This window comes from Pongo abelii, chromosome 11, assembly GCF_028885655.2.
Source record: "Pongo abelii isolate AG06213 chromosome 11, NHGRI_mPonAbe1-v2.0_pri, whole genome shotgun sequence".
Lineage (NCBI taxonomy): Eukaryota > Metazoa > Chordata > Mammalia > Primates > Hominidae > Pongo > Pongo abelii.
Genome location: NC_071996.2, coordinates 93,078,528 through 93,102,836, shown reverse-complemented (window position 1 = coordinate 93,102,836; position 24,309 = coordinate 93,078,528). Strand labels below are relative to the sequence as shown.

Here is a 24,309-nt window from a genome sequence, read left to right as displayed (position 1 = left end):
CTGAACAATGAAAACACATGGACACAGGGAGGGGAACAACACTGTGGCCTGTCATGGGGGATGGGGAAAGGGAGAGCATCAGGATAAATAGCTAATGCATGCGGGGCTTAACACCTAAATGATGGGTTGGTAGGTGCAGCAAACCACCATAGCACACGTTTACCTATGTAACAAATCTGCATGTCCTGCACATGTATCCTAGAACTTAAAATTAAAAAAAAAATCTGGATAGCATAATAGTCAAATGTAAACACAAATAAACCAAACATTTATGTTTGTCAAAAATATCCCATTAGCAAAATCAAAACAGAAATGACAAATAGGAAAGACATTTGCAATTCATAGCACAAACTGAGTGCTTATATGTATTCTTATATAAAAACTTCTAGAAATAGTGAATGAAAAGGCCAATTTTATAGACAAGTAAGCAAAGAATATGAACGAATAGTTCACAGAAAAAATACAAATACCCACTAAAAAAATGAGATGATGCTAAACTTCACCAATAAAAATACAAATTAATATTACACTGAGATAGAATTCCTCAACTATCTGGCAAAATCCAAAACTCCTATAGTACATTATTGGAGAGGCTATGGGGAAACAGACACTTTCAAATATTGCTGGTGGGAGTAGAAAAAAGGAATAATGAAAAAAAAAAAAAAAAGCAGGAGATCATGGCGGACGGGAAGCAGGACTAGATTGCAGCTCCGGACAGAGCGGTTTGCAGAAGCTCGCATTTGAATTTTAGCTCCAGACTTACTGCAAGAACAAACCAGCAATCCTGAGAGGACCCACACACCCTCTGAAGGAAGTGGACTGCTCCTGCAGGACCCAGGACCCAAATACTCTAAGTGCCCCAACTGCAGAATTGGGAAAGGGAGACCATCCTCTCCCAAACACCTCCCACTGGAGAGGCTGACGGTCTGTTTGTGGGAGAAATTTCTGACTTTACCTGGAGCCGAGTCAATTTGGAGAGCCGAGTGAAAAACAGTGGTAGAGGAAGCAGCAGAAAGGACGTGGGAGCTCGCTGCATCCCCTAGCAGGCCATTCCTGCCTGGCACCACAGAGATCCATTAGGAGAGTGACCAGAGGAGCAGGGAGTGAAACTCCACAGGGAGAAGGAAATCTCCAGCTGAACTTTGTAACAATTTGAATGGGGTGAGAAGCCTCCTGGCCAGAACTCAGGGGAGGGTGCAAATCCTGTGTGCAGACTCCACAGGTGGGGGATTTGCAGCTGGGAGGTGGGTAGCCCAGGGCAAGTTTTCAAGCCTGTCATGCTGTCTGCCTGGAAACAGACTGGGGGCTGTTGCAGGGGGCACAGTGGGAGTGAAACCGGCCCTTCGGTTTGCACGGGAGCTGGGTGAGGCCTGTGACTGCTGGCTTTCCCCCGCTTCCCTGACAACCTGCATGACTCGGCAGAGACAGCCATAATCCTTCTAGAGATAGGCAGCAACACAATAATAGTGGGAGATTTCAGTACTCCACTGACAGCACTAGACCAGCCATCAAGACAGAAAGTCAACAAAGAAACAATGGATTTAAAATATACCTTGGAACCAATGGACTTAACAGATATGTACAGAACACTTCATCCAACAACTGCAGAATACACATTCTATTCAACAGTGCATGGAACTTTCTCCAAGATAGACTATATGATAGGCCATAAAACCTCCATCAATTTAAGAAAACTGAAATTATATCAAGCACTCTCTCAGACCACAGTGGAATAAAACTGGAAATCAACTCCAAAAGGAACCTTCAGAACCATGCACATATATGGAAATTAAATAACTCGCTCCTGAATGAGCAGTGGGTCAAAAACAAAATAAAGATGGAAATTTAAAATTCTTTGAACTGAATGACAATAATGACACAACCTATCTAAACCGTGGGATACAGCAAAGGCGATGCTAAGAGGAAAGTTCATAGCCCTAAGCACCGACATAAAAAATGCTGAAAGAGCACAAACTCACACTCTAAGGTCACACCTCAACAAACTAGAGAAACAAGAACAAACCAAACCCAAACCCAGCAGAAGAAAGGAAATTACCAAGATCAGAGAACTAAGTGAAATTGAAACAAAAAAATACAAAAGATAAATGAAAGAAAAAGCTGGTTCTTTGAAAAATAATGGGTGTAGTGGCTCTTTCCTGTAATCCCAGCACTTTGGGAGGCTGAGGCAGGTGGATCACCTGAGGTTGGGAGTTCAAGACCAGCCTGACCAACATGGTGAAACCCCATCTCTACTAAAAATACAAAATTAGCCAGGTGTGGTGGCACATGCCTTTAATCCCAGCTACTCAGGAGGCTGAGGCAGGAGAATCGCTTGAACCTGAGAGGCAGAGGTTGCAGTGAGCCGAGATCATACCATTGCACTCCAGCCTGGGCAACAAGAGTGAAACTCTATCTCAAAAAAAAAAAAAAAAAAAAGAAAGAAAGAAAGAAAAGATAAGGTAAAATTGATAGACCATTAGCAAAATTGACCAAGAAAAGAAGAGAGAAAATCTAAATAACCTCACTAAGAAACGAAACAGGAGATATTACAACTGGCACCACCGAAATACAAGATCATTCAAGGCTACTTTATGAACACCTTTACACACATAAACTAGAACACTTAGAAGAGATGGGTAAGTTCCTGGAAAAATACAATCCTCCTAGCTTAAATCAGGAAGAATTAGATACCCTGAACAGACCAATAACAAGCAGCAAGATTAAAATGGTAATTAAAAAATTACCAACAAAAATAGTCCAGGACCAGATGGATTCACAGCAGAATTCTACCAGACATTCAAAGGAGAATTGGTACCAATCCTTTTGACACTATTCCACAAGATAGAGAAAGAAGGAACCCTCCCTAATTCATTTTATGAAGCCAACATCACCCTAATACCAAAACCAGGAAAGGGCGTAACCAAAAAAGAAAACTACAGACTGATATCCTTGATGAACATTGATGCTAAAATCCTTAACAAAATACTAGCTAACTGAATCCAGCAACATATCAAAAAGATAATCCACCATGATCAAGTGGGTTTCATACCAGGGATGCAGGAATGGTTTAACATGTGTGAATCAATAAATGTCATTCACCACATAAACAGAATTAAAAACAAAAATCATATGATCATCTCAATAGATGCGGAAAAAACATTTGACAAAATCCAGCATCAATTTATGATTAAAACTTTCAGCAAAATCAGCAAACAAGGGACATACCTTAATGTAATAAAAGCCATCTATGACAAAGCCACAGCCAACATAATACTGAATGGGGAAAAGTTGAAAGCATTCCCTCTGAGAACTGGAAGAAGACAAGGATGCCCACCCTCACCACTCCTCTTCAACATAGTACTGAAAGTCCTAGCCAGAGCAATCAGACAAGAGAAAGAAATAAAGGGCATCCACATTGGTAAAGAGGAAGTCAAACTGTCACTGTTTGCTGATGATATGATCGTTTACCTTGAAAACCCTAAGGACTCCTCCAGAAAGCTCCTAGAACAAAAATAATTCAGCAAAGTTTCCAGATACAAGATGAATGTACACAAATCAGTAGCTCTTCTATATACCAACAGTGACCAAGCAGAGAATCAAATCAAGAACTCAACCCCTTTTACAATAGCTCCAACAACAACAACAAAAAAACCTTAGAAATATACCTAACCAAGGAATTGAAAGACCTCTACAAGGAAAACTACAAAACTCTGCTGATAGAAATCACAGACAACAAAAACAAATGGAAACACATCCCATGCTCATGAATGCATAGAACCAATATTGTGAAAATGTCCATACTGCTAAAAGCAATCTACAAATTTAACACACAATCCCTACCAAAATACCACCATCATTCTTCACATAGTTAGAAAAAACAATTCTAAAATTCACATGGAACCAAAAAAAAGCCCGTATAGCCAAAGCAAGACTAAGCAAAACGAACAAATGAGGCATCACACTACCTGATTTCAAACTATACTATAAGGCCATAGTCACCAAAACAGCATAGTACTGGTATAAAAATAGGCACATAGACCAATGGAACAGAATAGAGAATCCAGAAATAAACCAAAATACTTACAGCCAACTGATCTTTGACAAAGCAAACAAAAACATAAAGTAGGGAAAGGACACCCTTTTCAACAAATGGTGCTAGGATAATTGGCAAGCCACATGTAGGATAATGAAACTGGATCCTCATCTCTCACTTTATACAAAAATCAACTCAAGATGGATTAAGGACTTAAACTAAGACCTGAAACTATAAAAATTCTAGAAGATAACATTGGAAAAACCCTTCTAGACATTGGCTTAGGCAAGGATTTCATGACCAAGAACCCAAAAGCAAATGCAATAAAAACAAAGATAAACAGCTGGGACCTAATTAAACTAAAGAGCTTTTGCACGCCAAAATGTACAGTCAGCAGAGTAAACAGACAACCCACAAAGTGGGAGAAAATCTTCACAATCTATACATCTGACAAAGGACTAATATCCAGAATCTATAATAAACTCAAACAAATCAGTAAGAAAAAAATTATCCCATCAATAAGTGGGCTAAGGACATGAAAAGACAATTCTCAAAAGAAGATATACAAATGGCCAACAAACATGAAAAATTGTTCAACATCACTAATGATCAGGGAAATGCAAATCAAAACCATAATGCAATGCCACCTTATTCCTGCAAGAATGAACATAATCAAAAAATCAAAAAACAGTAGATGCTTGCATGGATGCGGTGAAAAGGGAACAATTCTACATTGCTGATGGGAATGTAAACTAGTACAGCTGCTATGGAAAAGAGTGTGGAGATTCCTTAAAGAACTAAAAGTAGAACTACCATTTGATCCAGCAATCCCACTACTGGGTATCTACCCAGAGGAAAATAAGTCATAATTCAAAAAAGATACTTGCACATGCATGTTTATAGTGGCACAATTCACAATAGCAAAACCAACCCAAATGCCATCGATCAACGAGTGGATAAAGAAACTGTGATATATAAAAATGACAGAATACTATGCAGTCATAAAAAGGAATGAATTAACAGCATTTGCAGTGACCTGGATGAGATTGGAGACTATTATTCTAAATGAAGTAACTCAGTTATGGAAAACCAAACATCATTTGGGAGCTAAGCTATGAGGACACAAAGGCATAAGAATGATACAATGGACTTTGGGGACCTGGGGGAAGATTGGGAGGGTGGTGAGGGATAAAAGACTACAAATATGGTACAGCGTATACTGCTTGGGTGATGGGTGCACCAAAATCTTACAAATCACCACTAAAGAACTTATTCATGTAACCAAATACCAGCTGTACCCCAATAACTTATGGAAAAATAAAAAATAAAAATAAAAATGTAAAAAAAAAAAGAAAAATGGAATAACCATCAGGAAGGGGTTTCTGGAAATATCTACTAAAATTTCAGATGCATTTACCTTTGATTCATTTCTAAGAATCTCTTTTTTTATATATATATAGTTATATACATTTCTTTTTATATATACATACATATATACATATACATATATATATATTACACCCACATATATATATATAGAGAGAGAGAGAGAATCATGAGTTGCTTAATAACAGAAATACGTTCTGAGAAATGTATTATTAGGAGATTTAGTCATTGTGTGAACTCACAGAGTGTATCTACACAAACCTAGTTAGAAACTCAGGCTGTAAGGTATAGCCTATTGCTCCTAGGCTACAAACCTGTACCACATGTGACTGTACTGAATACCACAGGCAATTATAACACTATCTAAGTATTTGTGTACCTAAACACAGAAAAGGTACAGTAAAAATATGGTATTATAATCTTATGGGATGGCCATAGTATATGCAGTCGGTCATTGACCAAAACATTGTTATGCAGTGCATGACTGTATATTATATAGATAGTATCTATGCTAATATGATAGTTGTATAATCAATTGCAATTTTTTTGTTCGTAAAGCAAAAAATTAGAACACAAGTATCCAGCAGTAGGGAACTGGTTGAATAAATCACAGTATATCTATACAATAGAAAACTATGCATCTGCAAAAAAGAAAAAGGAAGAGTTCTATCTACTACTGATTTGGAGACATCTCTAGAACAAGGTCTCACTGTGTCATGTGATCTCTGCTTACTACAACCTGCACGTCCTGGGCTCAAGTGATTCTTCCATGTCAGCCTCCTGAGTAGCTGGGACTACAGACCTGGGCTACCACGTCTGGCTAATTTTTAACCTTTTTTTGTACAAATGAAGTCTCACTATATTGCCCAGGCTGGTCTTGAACTCCTGGGCTCAAGCAATTCTCCCATCTTAGCCTCTCAAAGTGCTGGGATGGATTACAGATGTGAACCACCATGCCTGGCTTTCCAGAATAATTTTTTTTTTTTTTTTGAGACAGTTTCACTCTTGCTGTCCAGGCTGGAGTGCAACGCAGTGATCTCAGCTCACTGCAACCTCCACCTTTTGGGTTCAAGTGATTCTCCTTCCTCAGCCTCCCAAGTAGCTGGGATTGCAGGGTTGTGCCACTGTGCCTGGCCAATTTTTGTGTTTTTAATAGAGATGAGGTTTTACCATGTTGGTCAGGCTGGTCTCGAACTCCTGACCTCAGGTGATCTGCCCACCTCGCCCTCCCAAAGTTCTGGGATTACAGGCGTGAACCACCATGCCCTGCCCAGAATAAATTTTTATGTTAAAACAAAAGCAAAGAATAAAACAGTGTGTATTCTAGACTACTTTTATATGAGACAGGAGGGAAAAGGATGCATTTATATTTGCATAAAGAAATACTGGGAGGATAAAAAATACATGAATACAAACGTTAAACTATAGCAACTAGAGAGAAAAAGGGTGGAAAGGCAAATATAGGAATGAGATTTCTATGTTTTTTTAACATATTTTTATATTTGAATCAAATAATTAAAATGAATAAAATAGAATATTTTCTTAGAATTTGGTGCCAAGTTTTAGAGCAAAGATATCTGAATAAACTTCAGCAAAGTAACATGGTTTAGATTATGATACAGGGAAACTGCCAATTGTTTACAGCCAGTTTGCCAACTTTTTATTAGGGCACTTTCTTTTTAGTGAGACTTGAGAACTCAAAAAATCTTGAAGAAATCATTTAGGTCAGACACTGAGAACACAATAATATGGATAGAAGTTCTCGCTTTCAAAGAGTTCAAATCAGGGAGCCAAAAACATAAATATATGATTATAAGGCACAAGAACACCAAGAGCTACACACAAGGTGTAATGTGATTAACTACTTTCATTTGCCAAGGAAGGCTTCCTAGAAGAGATGAGAGCCAAGCTAGATCTACAGGATGACTAGGAGCTTGAAGGTGATCCTGGAAAGAGGGGACATTTCAAGCACAGGGAACGGCATGTGCCATGGTGTTTAGGGAACTATAAAGTTCAGTGTTGCTTTTTTTTTTTTTTTTTTTTCCCCTACAGGATAAAGTTTGACAGGAATAATACAGGGTGGTTGCAGGAGAATAAAAAAAACTCCAGGCAGCAGTTACACATGACTAGAGACTATGGGCTGATAAAACCCTGAAAAACAAGGTGTGGACCAAGCTGGCTAAGACTGACTGGACCCAACATGGCACTGGATTTTACCTAGGTTTCACAAATAGGACCTTATTATATGCTCATTAACATACTACATCACACAGCCCCGCCCTCCAGTGCCATGACAGTTCCAAGAACATCCATATTTAGTATAAAAATGGGTGGTACTGCAGTTCTCAGAAATCTGCACCTTTTTCCAGGAATTTTTGTGAATATTCCACCCCTTGGTTAAGGAAACCTATAAAGGTAGCAGCCCCAAACCCCCTTGTGGGTGACTCTCTTGAGGACACCCACACTGCCTTTTATTGAGGGTGTACTTTTCCCTTTGCAATTAATCTCTGTAACCTTCACTATTTTCTGACTTGTCCTTGAATTCACTCTTGCGATGGTATCAAGAGCCTGCACAGATGGTATCAAGAGCTGCAGTCAAGGTCCCACCAGCATTTGGGGACCTCCCCCAGCCCACTGGTATCAAAAGTACCAGTTCGTTAGCCTCAAAGCAACCCTTCACAACTTGGCTTTCTTTTCGTCCTCATTTCTTACCACTGTGGAGGCCTAGAAGTTTACTGGCATATAAGATTTCACGGATAGGGAAGCCTCTGGTCCAGAGAAGCTGGACCAATTCCAAGAGTGGCCCCTTGGAATTGTGGATGTCAAGGAGTTCTGAAGTATGAACACTGGCTGAGCTAATCAAAGAGTGGTGGCAAGAGTTTGGGGTAGAGAGCAAAACTGTGACCCAGATACATTATACCTCATAAATATTGGAGAGCAAGGCCCATGTGAATATAACTTCATTTACCAAATAAGTGATGTGTTCCAAGCACTGTCCTCAGAGATCTTTTAATTGCATAAATGATATTATACCTTTACTTAAAATCATTGCTTCTCATAACATTTTAAATGGAAGTAATGAAACTGTGCCACAAAGAGTTAAAGAAACTGTAACTAACAGAAATTCTTGAGTTTGCAGGATGGCAGATAAGAGAAACAACTTGCTGAAACACTGAAATTCCCTCCACTTGTAAGATAATGAAGCTGCCTGAAATCAGTTGGAACCAATATGACCGACTGGAGTCTGCACAGAACAAGCCTGCTGACATCACAGCCTGAATTTCCACTGCATGTTTCATACTAACTCACTTTCGAATATGCACATGGGACCCATGAAGTAGCATGAAGAGGTAACTGCACATGCCTGAGGACTTTCCAGACCTCACCTTTCCTTCTGCCAATCACCTGCTAATCCCAGAATCCTCCTGCTAAACCTTTTTAAATAAAATTACTGCCTTATAGTCAGCACGAGGAGAAAGATTTGAGCTTGACTTGTGTCTCTTGTGAGTCAACTTGCAATATAAAGCTTTTCTCAAAAACCAGGTATCATAATATTGGCTTCTAGCACATTAGGCAGCAAGCCCCCTTTGCTCAATAACAGTAAAACTCCTTTGATATTGTTTGGCTGTGTCCCCAGCCAAGTGTGATCTTGCATTGTAGTTCCCATAATCCCTACATGTCATGGGAGACACCTTGTGGGAGGTAACAGAATCATGGGGATGGTTACCCCCATGCTGCTGTTTTCTTGATAGTGAATGACTTCTCATGAGATGTGACGGTTTTACAAGGGGCTTTTCCCTCTTTGCTCAGCAGTGCTCCTTGCTGCCACCATATGAAGAAGGATGTGTTTGCTTCTCCTTCCATCATGACTGTAAGTTTCCTGAGGCCTCCCCAGCCCTGCAGAATTGTGAGTCAATTAAACCTCTTTTCTTTATAAATTACCCAGTCTCAGGTATTTCTTCACAGCAGTGTGAGAAGAGACTAATATAGTAAACTGGTACCAGTAGAGTGGGGTGCTGCTATAAGGATACCTAAAAATGTGGAAGCAACTTTGAAACTGCATAACAGGCAGAAGTTGGAACAGTTTGGAGGGTTCCAAAGAAGACAGGAAAATAAGGAAAAGTTTGGAGCTTCCCAGATACTTGGAAGGCTCAGAAGACAGGAAGATGTGGGAATGTTTGGTACTTCCTAGAGACTTGTTGAATGGCCTTGACCAAAATACTGATAGTGATATGGACAATGAAGTCCAGGCTGAGGTGGTCTCAGAGGGAGATAAGAAACTTGTTGGGAATTGGAGTAAAAGTCACACTTGCTATGCTTTAGCAAAGAGACAGGTGGCATTTTTCCCCTGCCCTAGAGATCTGCAGAACTTTGAACTTGGGAGAGATGACATAGGGTATCTGGCAGAAGAAATTTCTAAGTGGTAAAGTGTTCAAGAAGAAGCAGAACATAAACGTTTGGAAAATTTGCAACCTGACAATGTGATAGAAAAGAAAAACCCATTCTCTGGGCAGAAATTTAAGCCCATTGCAGAAATTTGCATAGGTAATGAGGAGCCAAATGTTAATCCCCAAGACAATGGGAAAAAATGTCTCCAGGCTATGTCAGAGACCTTCACAGCAGCCCCTCCCATCACAGGCCTGGAGGCCTAGGAGGAAAAATGGTTTCATGGGCCAGGTCCAGGGCCTCCCTGCTGTATGCAGCCTCAGGATTTGGTGCCCTGTGTCCCAGCCGTGGCTAAAAGGGGCCAAGGTACAGTTTGGCCATGGCTTCAGAGGGTGCAAACTCCAAGCCTTGGCAACTTCCACATGGCGTTGAGCCTGCAGGTGCACAGAAGTCAAGGACTGAGGTTTGGGAACCTCTGCCTAGATTTCAGAAGATGCCTGGATGTCCAAGCAGTAGTGTGCTGCAGGAATGGAGCCCTTGGGGAGAACCTCTCCTAGGGCAGTGCAGAAGGGAAATGTGGTGTGGGAGCCCCCACACTGAGATCCCACTGGGGCACTGCCTAGCGGAGCTGTGAGAAGAGGACCACTGTCCTCTAGACCCCAGAATGGTAGATCCACAGATAGCTTGCACCATGTACCTGGAAAAGCCACAGACACCCAACAGCAGCCCATGAAAGCAGCCAGGAGGGGAGTATACCCTGCAAAGCCACAGGGGTAGAGCTACCCAAAACCATGGGAACCCACCTCTTATATCAGTGTGACCTGGATGTGAGACATGGAGTCAAAGGAGATCATTTTAGAGCTTTAAGATCTGACTGACCCACTGGATTTCAGACTTGCATGGGGTCTGTAGCCCCTTCATTTTGGCCAATTTCTCCCATTTTGGATAGGTGTATTTACCCAATGCCTGTACCCCCACAGTATCTAGGAAGTAACTAACTTGCTTTTGATTTTACAGGCTCATAGATGGAAGGGACTTGCCTTGTCTCAGATGAGACTTTGGACTTGGACATTTGGGTTAATGATAGAATGAGTTAAGATATTGGGGGACTGTTGAGAAGGCATGATTGTGTTTTGAAATGTGATGACATGAGATTTGGGAGAGGCCGGGGGTGGAATGATATGGTTTGGCTGTGTCTGCACCCAAATGTCATCTTGAATTGTAGTTCCCATAACCTCCACATGTCATGGGAGGTAATTGAATCATGGGGGTGGTTACCCCTATGCTGCTGTTTTTGTGATAGTGAGTTCTCATGAGATCTGATGGTTTTATAAGGAGGTTTTCCCTCTTTGCTTAGCACTACTCCTTGCCGCCACCATGCAAAGAACAATGTGTTTGCTTCCCCTTCTGCCATGATTGTAGGTGTCCTGAGGCCTCCCAGCCCTGCAGAACTGTGAGTGAATTAAACCTCTTGCCTTTATAAATTACTCAGCCTTGGGTATTTCTTTACAGCAGTGTGAGAATGGACTAATATAGCCTTAATATTCAGGTCCTATAAATTCTGCCCCATCCTACATCTCTGACTGCACTCTGTAACACCTCTCCCTTTCACAATGGCCTTTTCTCAGTCTCTAGAAAGTGCCAAGCTTCCTTATGTCTGTAATGCCCTCTATCCTTTGCTCCTTTCCCTAAATCCTACTTATCCTTCTATTGTAACTTTAAATGTCACCTCCTAACCAAGCCTTTCTCCTAACCAGCTACCACCATCTAAATTTTACTTCCAATTAAACACTTGATATACTTTCTTTCATATCAGATTTTGTCATTGTGTTTATGTATTTACTTGTTTAAAGAAGACTTTATTCCCCCCATGAAACTACAAGCTTCATGAGAATAGGAATTATTTGTTTTGTTGAGTACTTTAGAAAGTGCCTAGCACATAGTAATCCACAAAGCCTTGTGAAAAGAATGTATAAATTTAATCCTCATAAGAATTTTGCCAAATGATATTCTTATCCTTCTTTTCAGATGTGGAAATTGAGGCTCATAAAGGTTAACATCCCCAAATAAGGGTCTACATCCAAATCCTATGCTCTTAAGTCCTATATTGTCTCCCAAATGAAGAGGGGCTTCTCGTGAAAATGGCCTGGAAGTGGCATAGGGAGCTAAAGATGATAAAAACCTATCTCCTGGCTTTGGCTTATGAGGTATGGACAAAGAACAGGTTCTGTTGGAGGGAACTGAAAATGAAGTAAGGTCCTTGGGGTTTCAATTTTAAAAGATGTGATGGAGTGCCCTGTAAAAAGGTTGAGGGCACAGAGGAAGTGGGTTTGCAGATAAATAGGAATGAGTTAGGAGACTGGACAGCTGTAAGAAAATGAGCAAGGAGAGTGGATGAGACTTCTCAGCAGCCATGGGGATAAAAGGATGAATGCATGGTTGACTGAATGCAAGTGTACACTTAAGTATTTAGTGACTGTGTGAACAAGAAGCTTGGACAGAATTAGAGGAGCTGAACTGCCTAGGAGTATCAGGAAGTACTCAAACAGTATTAGGCTATAGTACTTACTGTATACTCCTTCAATTTTTGTGAGCACTCTTCTGCCTGGAGGGACTTCTACTCCACTAATATGGCCCATCTACTCCTCATCAAGTTCTGGCATAACCTCTAGTTACTCTACCATCTACTGCTTCACTTCTGTTAACTTAGCTCTATCCTGCTGCAAGGGTCAGGGGCAAGAAAATAAATCATGATCAGTAGTGAAAGTAGTAACTACACAAAGAAGGCCAGGAATGAATTTTTCAGAATATGAGTTAAAAGTTTCTGAAGCATGTTTCATACCACCTCTTACATTCTCAGTAGTAGGTAGAAACCTGGGTGTAGTCCTAGACCACTTAAGAATGTGCCAGAGTTTAGGCCTAAAAAGAATGGACATCAATGGTTTTTCAAAATACGAAAGTACCCAACTTCAGACATATATTCCATTATAGTTAAAAAGCTGTATATTTTTTACATTTAGAGATGGGTAGAAAGTAAGGGTTTGGTGTGTCAATCACTAAAAAGCAAAATATTTAGTACTGCCTTAAGAGTTGCTAAGAAAAACTGTACCTTACAACTGGAATCCAAATAATCCAAAACAGATATAAAGTATGTAGAAATAGGCTGATAGCTCCTGAATGATGACAACAGCTGGCTCCCAGCCACTCTGCCTAGAAACAGTTGCTAGGCAGCACCAGATTTGCTCACAAATGCACTTTTCACCCAATAATCAGTATTATAACACACATGCCACCCTCCAATCAGTTTTTCTGCTCCTGTGTAGTTTAAAGGCAAAAGACTCTGGTAAATATTATTTATGATGGCTAATAGTCTCAGGGACAGTAAACCATGCCAGGCTATTTCCTGGACAAAAAGATGAAGACCTTTGTCATCTAGGTCTAGGAGTGCTTTAGAAAAGTCTGAAAGCTACATATTTCATTTGTTCTTAATTTATTTCAGGCTGAGTATAAATGTTATCCAGGGACCAGGATAATGAAATAATAGAACTGAAACTTACTGTCTTTCAAGTTCTTTTTTTAGTTCACAAAAAGCCAATACTGCAAACCATTCAATTTAAATTAATTTAAAAAAGATTTAGGTAGACAGAATTTGAGAATTTGAACTATATAAAGGAAACAAAGATATAATCATTCCAGAATTTTAAAGTTTTCCTTTGTTTTATATTTTCTTACTGCTTATCAAAAATTTGAAGTTCAAATTTTTATAGACTTAACCATTTTCTGTACAAAATTGACATTATTAGGATAAAGCAAAGCTTGATTGCCTAGCTTATTGATGATACGGATGACATAGTATGACAATTTTAAAAGTTTGATTCTAGTAATGTGATCAACAATACAAAAAATAAAAGGTAAAAGTATGATTGTCCCTGTTCTGAATGAAGTGCATTCTGCTACGTTGACACATTTACTGGATGTACTACCTTAGACGGTTCCAAAAGCAATCTTTTCCTCAAAGGAGCTTTTACCATATTCCCATTTTTGCCAAAAACACATTCCTGGTCCTTCAGACTTAAAATCTTAGAGTTGTAATTGCTTCCTGCACTACATATTCTCCAAAATCTAATAACCAAATCTTGGTTCTTATCCTTTTGCTTTCTTTTCTACTAACCCATTCCATCTACTAATGCTTTTCTGTATTTACTTTATTCTATTTGCCAGAAAAGAATACAATTTCTCTATTTCTCACAGTTAAATGTGGGAGATTGGTCAGAGTGGTGGGAGAAACTATAGGGAAAGGAGCAGGGCTTCTGAAAGGTCAGAAGGCTCTGGCTCTGCATAGCTTTGGGGGGAGAATAGCTGAAGGCAGCTGTTTTCTGACCCTGAGGCAGAGGGCAAAGAGTAGGTATAAGGAAGTGTAGGGGAATTTATCTTAAACAGGCTTGTTTACTTATGTTGTCCGGAAACCAACCTTTGATCATCTGCGTGCATGACTGCTCCCTAAAATGGGGAACAATAATGTTAATTACCTGCAGATTCTGTTTGCTCCAGGCTTTTGGCATTTTGTCGGTGCTGAAAGCAAGCAGCTCCAGCTTATCGAGACTGCTCACTCTTGGGCTGCTAGTGCCAGGCAGTCCCCTAGCTGCTCTTACACTGCATACCTGTGTCTGAGTACTCCTTTCATCCATTGCTGGGCCAGGGTCTGTGGGACAGACCCGGCAGTTAAAGCTAACATTTTTAAGTTTGGAATTAAGAGGATTCAATCTTAGCTCCTTAGCTGCCTAACAAACTTTCTGATTCTAGCCACTCTATCCCTTCCTCAAAATTCCTGGCACATAGTAGACACCCATGTATTTATTTGTTCACAAGTAGTAGACACCCATATATTTACTGGTTCCTTAGAAGGAAGACACCAAATAAATATAACAGTGTCTACTACATGCCAGGAATTTTTGTTTCACCTGGAATGCCCCTAATGCTTTTGTTTCTAATCAGTCTCAAATTTAGTTATCCCATAAAACTGTTCCAAATTCCCACTTCTTCCATGGCACTTTCCTTAGTCCTTCAAACTCATACTAACGATGAGAATGCCCCAACTAGTATCTTTCAAGTAAATTGGCATCTTCATGTGTTCTAGAACGCTAGTCAATCAAGAATCTTAAATCATGAAGAGTTCATGTTTGTATAGTGCTTATTCTGTACCAAGCACTAATCTACATACTTTACATCTATTACATTTAAATATCACAACTTCTTGAAATAGATACCATTATAATCCCTATTTTTCAAATGAGGAAATTGGAGCACAGAGATGCTATATGATCTGCCCAAGGTAACACAGTAAGCCGTAGAGCTAGGACTCAAACTCAGACAACACTGGTTTCAGAACCCATGCTCTAAACCAATAATCCTTATTATGAGTTCCTTCCAGTTTTAAAATTTCTACACATTATTTGGCCAACCCCATCATTTGACTGAAGAGAAACCAAGGAGGAGAGAGATTCAGTGAACTGCTGAAAAGTGCATAAAGCAGAGTTTTTTGAAATTTAGTGTGCATATAAATCACGCGGAGATCCTTAAAAATGCAGGTTCTAATTGAATAGGTATAGGATGAAGGCTGAGATTCTACATTTCAAACAAGCTCCCACGATGCTGATTTTACAAACCACGTTCCACACCTTGAGTAGCAAGAACAAAGGGAAATGCTAGCTGAGACTGGAACTCAGTTCCTATTTACTACATCCAGTGCATCTGGCCTAGTAGGTAGGAGGGAGAAAATGTGACTGAGAAGTTACTGGGAAAAAAATCTATCTCATTTTCAATCACCCTAAAATTATTCATGCCGAAATAGATAACAAATTCACCTTTTAGTAATCCAAATACTAAACATAAAAAAGTTGTTTAAACTGTTTTTGATTATTAAAGTGGTGACAAATGAATAGTAAATCAGATGCCTTCAATGAAGACCCTGTTAAAATTTCAAATCCTGAAAGTTCCTGAAATTTAAATGATCCCATAGCTTTGAAGAGTTATAATATCAATAATTCTACTTATAGGAATATATAATAAATACTCCAAATAAAGAAAAATGTCTATGCACACTGATACTTATCACTGTTCATAGTCATTTATGAACAACTGTAAGCAACTTCAGTATTTAACAATATAGAATAGTAATACAGAAAGATGCACCCTTGGGAAAATGCAGATTAAGAAAATAGATCTAATTTAACTTAACAGAAGGATAAATTAAAACACACACATTTAAAGTTAACTTCCCTGCAGAGACTTAAATAACCATTGGAGATCTGGGAATAGGAAATAAGCTTCTTATTTCTAAATCCATCCTATTTCACTATGCCATTTAAAATTTAAGAATTTTCTAAAAATATTAAAGGTTTTATTACTGGCTTCTCTGTAAATAATTATAAGATGCAATGGTTATAATAACCTTATGACATTAAGTATTAAACTAAAAGGTACCCATGTTATAAATATATTTTTTAATCATTCAACATCTTTGGTAATAAATACATTTTTAAGAGCATTTAATAAAATACCAATAATTGATAAACTTAAACCAACCAGTTCTATGTTAATCCTTTCTCAATTTGTATATTTTATTTTAAAGCTATATCCCACAAAGCATCATTTAATAAAACTATTGCATCCCTGGTCCCAGGAGTAACATCAATTTCTAGCAGGGTTCACCTTTAACAGTAGTGTTTTATATTTTCAATGAATGAGAGCCCATTTAAGTTCAAACACCTTTCGTATTTACCATGTCTTCAAATTCTGTTTTTAGCTCATGGGTTTCATTTGTACACTCTCACAAATCAGTCCTAATGCTACAACTATTTTTTAAAAATTGACAAAAAATATATATATTTATGGTGTACAACATGATGTTTTGAAGTATGTATACATTGTGGAATGGCTAAAGTAAGCTAATTAACATATGTATTACCTCATGTATTTGTGATGAAAACACTTAAAATCTACTCTCTAAGCATATTTCAAGTGTATAATACATTTTATTAAATACAATCACCATAATGTACAAGAAATCTCTTGAATTTATTTCTCATAACTGAAATTTTGTGTCCTTGACCAACATTTCCTCAATACCCACTTTCTACAACCCCACACCCAGTCAGTCACCATTCTGCTCTCTGCTTCTATGAGTTCAACTCTCCTAGAGTCCACATTTAAGTGAGATCATGTAGTTTTTGTGTTTCTGTGCCTGGCTTATTTCACTTAACATAATATCTTCAAGGTTTATCCATGTGATTGCAAATGGCAAGACTATCTTCTTTTTTAAGGCTGAATAGCATCCATTCATCTGTTGATGAACACTTAGGTTGAATCCATATCTTGGTTATTGTGAACAGTGCTCAATGAACATAGGGGTGCAGATATCCCACCAACATACTTTCCTTTGCTGGATCATATGGTAGATCTATTTTTTGAGGAACCTTCATACTGCTTTTCATACTAACTTACATTCCCAGCAACAGTATATAACAGTTCCTTTACCTTCCACACTTATTCATCTTTTTGATAATAGCTATCCTAATAGGTGTCAGGTGATATCTTATTAGAGTTTTAATTTGAATTTCCTTGATGATTAATGATGTTGAGCATGTTTTTTTCATATACCTGTTTGGTCATTTATATGTGTTTTTTTGAGAAATATCTATTCAGGTTCTTTTGCACTTTTTTTTTTTCTTTTTTGAGACGGAGTCTCGCTCTGTTGTCCAGGCTGGAGTGCAGTGGCGTGATCTCGGCCCACTGCAAGCTCCGCCTCCCGGGTTCACGCTATTCTCCTGCCTCAGCATCCCGAGTAGCTGGGACTACAGGCGCCCGCCACCATGCCCGGCTAATTTTTTTTGTATTTTTAGTAGAGACGGGGTTTCGCTGTGTTAGCCAGGATGGTCTCGATCTCCTGACCTCATGATCTGCCCACCTTGGCTTCCCAAAGTGCTGGGATTACAGGCCTTTTGCACATTTTTTAATTGGCTTATTTGCTTTCTTGCTATTGTTTGAGTTGCTTATATATTTTAGATATTGGCCCCTTATCAGATGCATGGTTTGCAAATATTTTCACCCATTCTGTAAGTTGTCTTTTCACTCTGTTGATTATTTCCTTTATGTGCAGAGCTTTTTAGTTTGATGTAATCTCATTTGTCTATTTTTGCTTTTGTTGCCTGTGCTTTTGGAGTAATCTCCAAAAAAAACATCCCCCAAAGCAGTGTCATAGAGCTTTCCCCCTGTGTTTTTTCCTAGTAGTTTTACAGTTTCAGGTCTTATGTTTAAGTGTGTTTCATCTATTTTGAGTTGATTTTTTATATGGTGTGATATAAGGGTCCGATTTCATTCTTCTGCATGTGGATATTCAGTTTTCCCTACACTATTTATTGAAGAGATTGTTCTTTCTCCCATTGTATATGCTTGACATCTTTGCCAAAAATAAATGAACTGTAAAAGCGTGGATTTATTTCTGGGCTGTCTATTCTGTGTGTCTGTTTTTAATGTCAGTGCCATGCTATTTTGATTAGTGTAGGCTTGCATTATATTTTGAAATCAGACAGTGTGATGCCTCCAGCTTTGTTCTTTTTGCTCAAGATTGTATTAGCTCTTCAGGGTCTTTTGTGGTTCCATACAAATTTTAGTATCATTTTTTCTATTTCTGTGAAAATTGTCATTGGAATTTTGATAGGGATTATGTTGAACCTGTAGATCACTTTGTAATATGGACATTTAACAATATTAGTTCTCCTAATCCATGAACACAAGATATCTTTCTGTGTCTTCAATTTATTTCATAAATGTTTTATAGCTTTCAGTGTACAGATCTTTCACCTCTTTGGTTAAATTTCTTCCTGTTTTTTTGGTAGTATTGTAAATTGGTTTTCTGGATTTTTTTCAGATAGCTCGTTGTTAGTATATAGAAATGCTATAATTTTCTATATGTTGATTCTGTATCCTGCAAAATAATTTATTTTTTAGTGCAAATATTTTTTCTGGTGGAGTCTTTACGGTTTTCTATATATGAGACTGTTGTGATATAGAAAAACCCGAGTGTTTTTCCTACCTCCACTTTCACACAGTCACTCAACACCTCTGACATCAGATGTGTGGATATTTTTTTCCTCTACATACCAAGCAATTTTCTGGCAGATTCTGTGGCAGACACCAGCTCTAATTCAGTTTAATTCTGATACTATCCTACAGGAGATAGTATCAGATCCCACAGGTTTGATCCTACAAGACTGCCCCAACTTCAGATGCCGACTGCAAACCCCAGGCTGTGGCCTGATCAGCTGTCTATAAATTGAACTTCCAATGACCCCCACCTTGAATTCTATTAATTTGCTGGAGCAGCTCACAGAACTTGGGGAAACACTTTATTTGCCTCTACTCATTTATTATAAAGAAAGGATACAAAGAGCCAGATGGAAGAGATGCATAAGAGAAGGTATGTGGGAAGGCACATGGAGCTCCCATACCCTCTCAAGCCACTCACCCTCCAGGAACCTCCACTATCCATTCTGCTGTCCAGAAGCAGCTCCCCAAACCCCATAGTTCAGGGATTTTTATTAAGATTTCATCATGTAGGTATAATCAATTATTAACTCCATTTCCAGCCTCTCTTCCCTTTCCTGAGAATGGGGAATAGAAGAGTGAAAACTCCAACCTTATAACTATGGCTTAGTCTTTCCGGTGATCATTCCCCATCTGGGAGCCCACTAAGAGTTGCCCCATTAGAACAAAAGATGCTTCTATCACCCTGGAAACTGCAAGGGATATTTAGGATCGCTGTGTCAGGAACCAGGGTCAAAGACCAAATATTAGAACAAAAGATTCTCCTAGCATCCCTATCACTCAGGAAATTACAAGGATTTTAGGAGCCCTGTTACAGGGAATGCGGGCAGAGACCAATACATATATTTCTCATAATTTCACTCTGGTCTCTGGCCATGGACCCCTTACAGCAAAATGATCATATCTATCTGAGCATTTACATTTAGTGTCACATTTATACAACAAATATAGCAAATACCTAACATTTGGAGAAGCCAGTGTAGGGTAGGGATAGATTTAAAGAAACAATGAGTTTTCCCTAAAAATCCATTATGTACATTTTCATATTCTGGCACTAATTTGCTTATTCTCTTTCTCTGTTGATCTACTGCTGTTTGTACCTTATGATAAACTTGTGCAGAACTATTTAGCATAGGAATAAACTGATAGCTAGCGAGATCCAGGTCCTTCTTAAGCCAGTCATTTTCTATAGATATTACATCCTCAGGAGGCTTTATTTTAATCTCTCTGTACATTTGATCATCAATACCGTATTATCCTAAGACATTTACATGAGGTAGTTGAATCTTACCAGCAACACCTATATTCCACCATACTGCAGGGGCAGCAGAAGAAAACTAGCAGGATTTAGCTTTTTAAAATTTTTTTGCATTGCAACTACTGTATGTATCTACTAAATTAGAAACTTGTATCTAACTAAAATGATATGTTTGAATATGGCTGGCCTGATGAATGAAAAGACTAGGATTTGATGTTCTCTGTCTCCAATGTGTCTTCCTCCTTATTTGTTCCCAACATCTAACTTTCAATTCCAGTATTAGAAAATTTCCAGGTCAAGGCCTTTTCCCCAGTTAAAATTCAAATGCCTTAGAGACACAAAGACCTAGTCATTAATTCTTATACTCCCTCTTTGAGAAACTCAGAAGGAATTTCAGTAGATGGGTGAGAAAAATATCTAGAATGAATGATAGAGTACTAGTTATAAAATAGTTTATAAAATCTCTCTGTGTGATCTGTGATAGGTCACTTAGCCTCCCCTGGTTTCAGTTTATTCATCTCTAATATGAAAAATTGGACTAGAAGTCTATTCCTGTTGTAACATACTACATCTTCAGGCCCCAAATCCAGCCCAGTTTACAAGAATGAATAAACATAGTAAAATAGAAGAGGGCCTCTGTAAACCAAGTAACCATAAGATAGAAAAATATCCTGGGCTGGATGGGAAGGGATCTCTTAAAAGGAGGAGAAGCACTCAGAGGAAGAAGGACAGAGAAGGCCTGTCTTACCAGGTCCACAGTTGTACCTACAGCCAGTTCTCTTTAGAGATAGGTCTATCTTTGTGAGATTATTCATGTAGGTATTCTGAAGGTCCTGCTAGCTATACGATCTTCTGATCATGGTGACTTACACAAGACTCACATCTCTCTACCTCTCCACTTGTCTGGTTTGGTTACTTGCTAATATTATTGCCTGTTTTCTTCTCTAACAGCTGCTGCACCCCACCAAGAACAACATTAGACTATACTATGCCCACATTAATTACTTTCCCCCTCATCACCTTAGAAAACACTTTCATTTTTCAGTATCATGTGGACACCTGTGAGCTGGTTGTTTTGAAAAAGGAAAAACCCAACCAATTAAAATGGACTGCTCTATTAAAGAACATAACATGATCAGGGCACATGGCAAGTATTTATTTGTTTTTTAAAAATAAGTATGTTGAGGGATGGGAGTGATTCTGACTATCAAATATTTTACAAAGATATTCAGAAAATCATTTATATTTTGTCTGTGAATAAATTTTAATTACACAAATAATTTATGGGTCCAATTTTTTAATTGAAATCTTCCAGCATAACTTTTCATGGTTGCAACCACACTTTTATAGAAAAAGTTTAGACGTAATCCAGACATCCATAAATAAGGAATTAATTAAATTATGAGGCATCAGTAAATGGAGTACTCTACGGCTATTAAAAAATGAGGCAAATATACATATACCGATTTGTACAGAAGCCAAGTATATGCCAGTTGATGTACATGTGCTGAATTCTAAGAAACTGAAATATATGCCAGTTGTAGAATGTTATGTACAACCTAATTTCAATTGTGGTAAACACAGGTATACACATATATGCTTAAGTCATGTCATTAAAAAATATTCCAGGTTCATAAACAGAGCTACCATAAGTAGGTGTTTTCTGAAGTGCAAGGAGACATCATTCATAGTCTTCTATGATAATCAATTGACTGGCATCCCCTTAAGGGGGATGTGCAACATGGAAATCCTATAAGGATACATAGCTCTTAAGTTTAGGTTGTTATACTATTAGAGACTTTTCTTCTTTATACATTTCTACGTTGAGGGTTTTGTTGTTTGTTTTGTATAATATGTATTACATCAATTTTATGAACATATACACATGCAAAGAAGCATGTAAACAAACCAAAAATCTATGATGGCAAATCTGGGTAGGAGGAAAAGCAATACATTTATTAAGCATTCATTGACGACGTACATTATAAACATATATTATTTGTGTGTTTAAAATATCCTGATTTAAATGGGCTGCCCTAGGGCATATGATTAATCTTTGGCAGAACCAGCCTTGGACTCCAGTACCATTGCACTCCCTCTCCTTCTCCGTTACAGTTCCTGTAGCACTTGCCCTGTGTCAAGACCATAGATTAGCTGAGTAGAGGTTGGCCGCCTTCTGTGCCTTGTGAATAGATTTCTGATTAATCCATCTTTAGCTCTAAACACTCTTGGTTATTACCATGTCCAGATTCCCTGTAAAAACACCCTCTGTATATTCCAAGCATTTTTAAGTTCTTTAGATGGATTTGTTTCTTTTCTGACCTCTCATTGGATTTTTACCAGCTTGATAGGGCGTGTGGACCCACTAAATAATGTTCTCTAAAATGCAATGAAAATTGCTATTTCACTTTCTTAAAGAGACATTAGATCCATTAGAGGAAAAAGGCACAAATGCTATTTCATACTAAGAATCCGTTTCTTTCCTTATAATATATAGCTGTATTTCCACATTGAGTGCCACCCTTACATTTTTCCCCTCTGAGTGCCACCCCTACTGTTATTTCCTATTACTTTATTAAATTGACTCACTTTATTTTGTATAAACTTATTTACATTTTATATCTCTGAATTCTCAGGTTGATGTGTTTCATTATATTGTTTTATTATATATATTGACTGTAAAAGTAAAACCTCCTTGAACCACATAAAACCATCTCAGGTACCATTAGCGCTGTACGTACCATGCTTTGGGAAACATTGTTTAAGGCCATCTGGAACTGTTGGTGGAATGGCCAGAGAAGGGAGAAATAAAAAAGATAAGAAACAAAAATGATATTGATATAAGTTTACAAAAATATAACTCAATTAAAAAATAACTTCAATGGTAGTAAACATTGCCTTCTTGGTATGGTTTGACTCAGATTTAGATTAACACATTATTCATGTTCTAATATAATACTTGAATATAATTTCCTCCTATAGATCTTGAGTGGCTAATAAACTTTATGGTGTTTTTTTCACATATGTTTTTATTTTGTAGTAGTATAAAAGCTACATTTAGACAGCTTTAGTATTTGCCATGTGTCTCAAATATGCACAAGTGCTCAGCTTTCCCAAGACATATTATCCATAAATTCATTATTCATTTCTCAATATCCCATTTACTTATTGCTCTTGGCGGTCATTTGGGGATATGCGGTTGTAGGAGGAAAAACTGTGAGTGGAAATGGGCTTCCCAAGATCCCAGAAAGCTAGAGTCAGGACACCATTCACCGATATATGAGCATTCATTCTGCTTTTTCCTCTGAATAAGCTTTCTGCCAAGTTTGGCTTGAGAACCAGAGTTTCAGATGTCTTTTTTTTTTTTTTTTTTCCAGTAAGGGCACATATTGCTTAAGTTCTTTCTAAATAGTAATTTACATCCCTGGTATAGAAAAGTATAAGACAAAATTAAGCTTTCCAGATCTGGAAAGTCTTACTTTGTGCAGCTATATATCCCTTAACAGTGCTATACCTTGTTTACAGCTCTATATCCCTCTTTGGGCGCTCTGGTGGCCAAAGGAAGCTGCACTGAAATATGCTGAAGATGTGGCCAGCTGGCTTCCACTAAGCTTGTCTATCCTTAGCCAAGTACATCAGAAACTTGAGGAGAGTGTGTGTGTACATCTTCTTTTCAAACATCTATAGTCTATTTAAACTTATAAAGTTAAGAGAGAGAGAGAGAACATGACAAGTCTTTTGATGTCTTTTATTTATGCCTATCAATCATTTAAGTAAAAACCATCTTCACTTTTTTTTTTTTTACTTTTTCCTGTCACTCTTGCCCCTCCCCACATCTGTAATTTTGTGGGTCAAAATCTATTTGCTTTATGTTTTCTTACCTAAAGTTCTAATAATGTGCTCTTAAACAATTATGTATTCAAGAGTTATTGTAGATAAGTAAGGTAATCACCAACTGAAGATTTTACTTTTATAGAACATAAAATAGAACAGCATTTCTTACATTTCTTTTATATGTATTTAGAATGCCAGGTAAAGCTCTTTAAGACCTGAAAAATAAACTCTGTAAGTTTATCTCATAAGAGAATCATGGCACTACTCAAGGATTAAGCTTTTTTTCTTCTCAAGGATATTGTAAAGG

General features: G+C 38.1%; 1 protein-coding gene and 1 long non-coding RNA gene across 4 annotated transcripts in view; one reads left to right on the top strand and one right to left on the bottom strand.

The window, feature by feature from the left end:
* The window catches only part of C11H2orf88 (chromosome 11 C2orf88 homolog), a 61,472-nt gene extending 48,424 nt beyond the window's left edge, over nucleotides 1-13,048 (bottom strand). For 2 of the 3 annotated variants that reach the window (XM_054548989.1, XM_054548988.1), the window contains exon 1: nucleotides 12,915-13,048. The gene's annotated coding sequence lies outside the window, so the exon portion shown is untranslated. The remainder of the gene's footprint in view (nucleotides 1-12,914) is intronic. The other variant, XM_054548990.1, reaches the window with a different exon arrangement.
* LOC129057851 (uncharacterized) lies at nucleotides 7,470-23,919 on the top strand. The gene is made up of 4 exons (XR_008522625.1): nucleotides 7,470-8,769; nucleotides 9,230-11,258; nucleotides 11,834-13,148; nucleotides 23,694-23,919. It is a non-coding gene; the product is annotated as an uncharacterized LOC129057851 (long non-coding RNA).
* Nucleotides 23,920-24,309: the final 390 nt, after the last annotated feature.